Source organism: Ranitomeya variabilis, chromosome 4 (genome assembly GCF_051348905.1).
Source record: "Ranitomeya variabilis isolate aRanVar5 chromosome 4, aRanVar5.hap1, whole genome shotgun sequence".
Lineage (NCBI taxonomy): Eukaryota > Metazoa > Chordata > Amphibia > Anura > Dendrobatidae > Ranitomeya > Ranitomeya variabilis.
In genome coordinates, this window is record NC_135235.1 from 175,398,375 (window position 1) to 175,405,373 (window position 6,999).

Consider the following 6,999-nt stretch of genomic DNA (forward strand, 5'->3'; position numbering starts at 1 on the left):
CGATGCTCCCGGTGCTCATTGATCTCGTGCCTCTGAATGGAATCAATTTGCATGGGCACCTCCTCCACCTCCCGAGATGTTTTACCTGCAGGCTCTTTGGAAGGAAGGGAAAAGTTAGAAACACGGTTATATGCAGCAAATTTCTCCTGCCTACGCTCAGTAAGGCGAATGTCTATGCGCACACAATGCTGTATAAATGTCTCTAGCTCTTGTGACTCAGAGCGGGCTAGTTCATCTTTTACAATACTAGACAGACCCCTTTTAAAAATAGGCAATTGTGCATAACTGTCCCAATTGGTATCTACCGCCAATCTCCTGAATTCAGTGGCATACTCAATAACAGAACGTTAAGCCTGGCATAAAGACAACAAAGCAGATTTAGCAGTTGCACGGCGATTAGGGTCATCAAACATTAATGCCAAAGTGGCCAAGAAATCATCCAAGTCATTTAACCGTGGGTCACGAGACTCAATCATCGGATTCGCCCAGGCGAGCGCTCATAAGGTCAGTAGCATTATTACACACAGTACTTTGGATCTATCAGTAGGAAAACGGTCAGCATGCACATCAAAATATAGCATACATTGATTCACAAAGCCACGAAATTTGTCGCGATCACCATTAAATCTGAATGGGGGCAACTTAGGTGGGCCAGCTGGTGGCCGTTGCCCAGAGGGTAAAGTCACTTGTGCAGCTATTTGCGTGCTTATATCCTGAAAAGCCCATCCATACTGGGACTCTATGCCAGCAAGTTTGTTTTCCTGGGCTGCCATGCGGTTGCTCAAGTCCTGCAAAGTTTGTCCAAACACTTGTTGATTGTGTTCAAAGCTTCCAAACTTCTTTTGCAGACCTTCCACATCTTTCTGCAGTGATCTAATTATGGAAAACACCTGCTCTAATTTGCTTTCTGCAGTCATTGTTCCAGCAGTCTCCTTTTTTTTTTTTAGAGTAGAGTATCCTGTAATAATTATAGGGGATAACTCAGGAGACTCTTTGCGTGGAACAAGACAACTACAGGACACAGTTTTATAAGTGGTAAAGTCTATATTATCACACGGTGATTCAAACAGGTGCAGAGAGAAACTCAAGTCCACAACACTTCGTGCAAATAATAAACGCAGCTTATCAGTCTATAGGAAACTTCAGAGGAAAATGCAATCAAGCAGAAAGTCTATGAAGCACAGTTATTCTTGAGGATACTTGACATGAATAAATCCTTGTCTTAGTCCAGGCACAGATAGATATGCTTATTAGGCAGTTCAAATAATATCTTAGCTCAACCAGGGAGGCCTGGTTAATAGACTCAGGTTATTGCAAAGCAGCAACAGCTTACATGACCAGCAAATGCAGATGGAAGTAAACACGAACAGCAGATGAAGGAGGATTACTGGAAACTTGTGTATGCAGCAGGAACTCAGAGCAGAGTAGCAGGATCACCACACAGGTTCACAGGAGCAGGTGTATAGCCAGGGAGTAATCAGAGGTCCGGAGCTGGATGTAAGGCAGAATACTCTAGCACAGACTGAAGGCTGGGGTGGAGTTTTATACCAGGAGACACAGTGCACATGAGACCAAAGACGCCATCTTGAAAAAGGGCAGTAATGCACAAAAGGTAAAAAATGTTCAAAGTCCTGACACATCCTCTTTAATTGTGAGCAGAGAGGTTTTCAGAATGCTGAGAAGCAGGATGGTGACGCTAATTATGGCATCATTGCCTCTCACCATCTTGGTGCAGTCCTCAAAGTTTTGGAAGATGGTACATATGTCGGACATCCATGTCCACTCCTGAGGTCTTATGTGTGGAGTCTGAACTGAATATCGACAGACTTGTTGATGTTGGTTGTAAACAACTGCCCTCTTCTTCTCACAAAGCCTTTCCAACATAAGCAGCGTAGAGTTCCAGCACTTGGGGACATTACACACCAGCCGGTGAACTGGAAGCTGCAAGTGCTGCTGAAGCACGGCAAGGGCGGCTGAAGTAGTAGCTGACTTTCTAAAATTGGCAGACAGATGGCATACTTTCACTAGCAGTTCCGGCAGCTCCGTGTACGTGTGTGAGCTCACCTTGCCTCAGAGCCGCCACCAGGTTCCGGCCATTGTCACAAACGACCATGCCTGGCTGTAGGTTCAGCGGTGTCATCCAAACATCTGCCTGCTCTTTCAGCACTGTCCACAACTCTTCTGCATTGTGCGGTTTGTCACCTATGCAGATTAGCTTCAGCACAGCCTGTTGCCGCTTGGCTGAGTCAGTGCTGCAGTGCTTCCAGCTTCTGACTGATGTGTTGATTTCAGAGATGGAGGAGGAGGAGCAGGAGCTGTAGACTATGGGGGCAAACCCTGAATGACGTAGGGCCAGCATTCCTCGGCGTGGGGAGGATGTGTTCCATCTCAAGGTCCGACTGGGTCCTGGCTTCCACTATGTTAACCCAGTGTGCCGTCAGTGAGATGTACAGTCCCTGCCCACAAGCACTTGTCCACATGTCCGTGGTTAGATGGACTTTCCCTGTAACAGCATTGTTGAGGGCATGGGTAATGTTGAGGGACACATGCTGGTGTAATGTCGGTACAGCACACTGGGAGAAATAGTGGTGACTGGGGACCGAGTACCTTGGGACGGCTGCTGCCATCAGGTTGCAGGAAGCTTCCGTCTCAATGAGCCTAAAAGGCAGCATTTCTAGGGCAAGCAGAAGAGAAATTTAGGGCTGTGGCCTTTGGGGCGTTGGCAGGGTATTTCTGCTTGCATTCCAAAGACTGGGTTATAGACAACTGATGGGTGTGCTGGGACAAGGATGCGGATGGGCTTGATGATGGTGCTGCTTGACTGTGGGCCACAACAGGTGCAGGGCTGGAGGCATCTTCACACGCACGGTGTACTGGGGATTGGCTTCTCCGTAAAACAGTCAAAGAAGCAGTGGTGTGACCTGCAGGCAGTGGTCCTGGAGCCTGATGTTCGGCCCACAAAGTCAGGTGCTTTGCTGCCATGTGCCTGATCATGCTGGTGGTGGTCTGGCTGGTTGTTTTGCTACCCCTGCTGATGCGCGCATGGCAGGTGCTGCAAATGGCCTGTTTGGGGTTATCGGCAGAGTCTTTAAAAAATAACCAGACTCGGAAAGATCTAACAGTTGGAATGGCTACCTCCCTCTTGTTGGTGTTACGGGGAACGGATGCACGTCTTCTGTCTGTGGCCACCACACTGCGTCTTCCTGGGTGTTGTGGTGATATGCCACCTTCCCCATGTGTGATGCTGCCCTCGCTCTGCATGTCCTCCTGCCAGGTTGGGTCAGTCACTATGTCATCCACCACCTCGTCTTCCACATCCACACCCTGCTCCTCCTCCTGACTTTCTGGCAATTGTGTCTCATCATCGTCCACCTCTTCTGACACTTTCCCACCATCGCCTTTGCGTGACTGGGGCTGGTCAAAGCTTTGGGCAATTGTACATGCAATCTCATCTGTCCCCATTTCAAGTTGACCGGCCGAGAGTTCAGAATCTTGAAATGGAAAAGTGAACAGCTCTTCAGAGTGTCCAAGTGTGGGATCAGTTGTCTCAAGGCACTCAGGATGGTTGAAGGAAGGAGGATCTGGGTGAGGAATATCCAGGTCAAACTCACGGCAACTCAGACTTGATGGTGGTGTTGGCTAAGTGACTGGAAGCATTATCCGCTATCCAACCAACAACTGTTTTGCACTGCTCTGGCTTCAATATTGGTGTGCTGTGGTCTCCTAGAAACTGGGACAGGAAGGCCGAGAGAGATGTGGGTCTTTCTTGTTGCCCACTTTCACCTTGGCCACAGCCTCGTCCTCTGCATGCACCAGTATCATCACGCACACTTCCCCATTCCTTGCCCCTTGTCTTGCCCATTTTAAATGGACTACTGCACTATTTCAAATAATCAACACAAATATATTTATTAGTAGCGAAATAATATCTGATCAGTATGCCTGCAAATCCACGATTTTTCAAACCCAAACACCAGGCATGGCTAAGTCTCATATATCAGACTGTAGTCAATTTTTGGGGGCTTTTTTGTGAAGTAAATTTATGCAAAATAGTGCTGTATAGAATTAGAGTAACAGACAGCAAAAAAAGAGGTCCAGCGGCCTACAATGACCAAACTTGGAGCACGCAGATATATGAGGGCTGTCATGGAAATACCACACTGGCAAATATAAGGGCTTTATCCGACCACTCCAGCTCAGATGCTAGTGTGCAGAAGTGGACGGCAAAATGGCTGACCAAGGACGATCCCTGAGTCAATGCCAACAGTTGGAGCGCCATATCATGGGTGACTTGAGGCCCTAAAAAGACCTGTTTTAGATTGCTCAAGAACAGCGGAGCACTCTGCACCACATGATCGCCATGCTCCCACAGCGGTGTAGCCCACTCCAACGCCCTGTCCGACAGGAGACACAATAAATCCCACCTTTGCCCGCTCTGTGGGGAAACGTGCGGCCAGAAGCTCGAGATGTATAGAGCATAGGCTCACGAAACCCCTACAAGATTTACTATCTCCAGAAAATTTCTCTCTCAGCGGGAGGCGAGATAGAGTCGGAGCAGGGGTGGCAGTGGACAAGATAGCTGCAGCCACGCTAGCAGCCTGAACAGCAACTGCGGTAACATCCACAGCTGAGGTTGAGCGCTCGAGAGCTGCCAACCTACCCTCCAGCTGCTGGATGTACTGCAAGGATTGCTGTTAATCCGCCATTTACTAGCCAGACCCTGGCGCTAGTATTCTGTTAGGGCTAGCCGAACGCACTGATTAAATATAAATGTTTATTATTATTGATGCGTTCGCAGCCCGCGTTCCACCGTGCAGGGGAACCTGCTGCTAGTAAATGGTAGCACTATTTGGCGGTATAGACTAGCTCTGTTACTTCACAGAGTACCTGTGAAAGGAAAGCACTGTTAGACTTCACAGGAGCACAGGCTAACTGCCCAACAGAGAGCAGTCAGTGGTCATGCATGCACATAATCTCCTCACCGGAGGTGCCGGTATTCTAAGGGCTTATTTCAGCCAGGTCACTGAATTCACTCAAACACACAATCTCCTCACCAGAGGTGCCGGTATTCTAGGGGCTTATTTCAGCCGGGTCCCTGAATACAATCTCACATGACCACACTGGCGCAAAGCACGTAACTCAGAAAGATACTAGCGCATGACCGTGCAGACATGCGCACCTTTTATAGCTGCAGCAACTACAGTACCTTCCAAAAAAGGACCAATGGGAAGCTGCCACAGAACTTGAGCAACTTCAGGACCTTCCTAGAGTACCAATGGGAATAGCTGCAGTACCTGAGCATGTGACCCTTGATCTCTAATGAAAGATCTTACCCTGGACATGCTCAGAAGGGGAAAAGTAGGACTTAGTCCCAAAGACATCTGCTCGCTGCTGACCTGTACAGGCTATAATGGCAGAAGCTGGAAAGGCAGCAGTAACCCTTCGCACAGTGGCAGACTCTGTCATGACGCTGGGACCGCCACCTCCACTGAGCAGGCTCCACTGCGGCAGGAGAAGAATGGGAGACCGCAGCGGAGATGGCTCGAGATTCCCCCTGTGCAGAGGCAGGATCTCGACCCCTAACAAATGTGGCCTGTTTTTTTTTTTGAATGCAAAATAGTGCTGTATAGAATTCGAGTAACAGACAGCAAAAAAAAGGAACAGCGGCCTACAATGACCAAACTTGGAGCGCGCAGATATATGAGGACTGTCACGAAATTACCACACTGGCAAAAATGTGGCCCTTTTATAATTTTGGAAGCTAAATTGTGCTGTACAGAATTGAAATAACAGACAGCAAAAAAAGGCATACATCGGCCTACAATGACCAAACTTGAAGCACGCAGATATATGAGGGCTGTCACGGAAATACCACACTGGCAAAAATGTCGACTGTTTTTTTTTTAAATGCAAAATAGTGCTGTATAGAATAGAATTTGAGAAACAGACAGCAAAAAAAAGAGGTAAACCGGCCTACAATGACCAATCTTGGAGCACGCAGATATATGAGGACTGTCACAGAAATACCACACTGGCAAAAATGTGGCCTGTTTTTTTTTTTTAAATACAAAATAGTGCTGTATAGAATTAGAGTAACACAGCAAAAAAAAAAGGTACAGCGACCTACAATGAGTAAACTTGGAAATACGCAGATATATGAGGGCTGTCACGGAAATACCACACTGGCAAATATGTGACCTTTTTATAATTTTGGAAGCTAAATAGTGCTGTATAGAATTAGAGTATCAGACAGCAAAAAAAGGGGTCCACCATCCTACAATCACCAAACTTGGAGCATGCAGATATATGAGGGCTGTCACTGAAATACCACACTGGCAAATATGTGGCCTTTTTGTTATTTTGAAAGCTAAATAGTGCTGTATAGACTTGGAGTATCAGACAGCAAAAAAAGAGGTCCACCGGCCTACAATGACCAAACTTGGAGCAAGCAGATATATGAGGGCTGTCACTGAAATACCACACTGGCAAATAGGTGGCCTTTTTATAATTTTGGAAGCTAAATAGTGCTGTATAGAATTTGAGTATCAGACAGCAAAAAAAGGGGTCCACTAGCCTACAATGACCAAAGTTGGAGCACGCAGATATATGAGGGCTGTCAAGGAAATACCACACTGGCAAAAATGTGGCCTGGTGTTTTTTTTTAAATGCAAAATAGTGCTGTATAGAATTAGAGTAACAGACAGCAAAAAAAGAGGCCCACTAGCCTACAATGACAAAACTTGGAGCACGCAGATATATACGAGGGCTGTAATGGAAGTACCACACTGGCAACTATGTGGCCTTTTTAAAATTTTGGAAGCTAAATAGTGCTGTATAGAATTCGAGTATCAGACAGCAAAAAAAGAGCCAAAAACCAGGAAGTTGGGCGCACTGCCATATACTATTAGAAGTATGCCGAAGGTGCAATGTCAGTAATAGAAACCAATTTTAGAAAAAAAGAAAAGCATTACTGCAAGAAGAATTGCACACCATTCAATA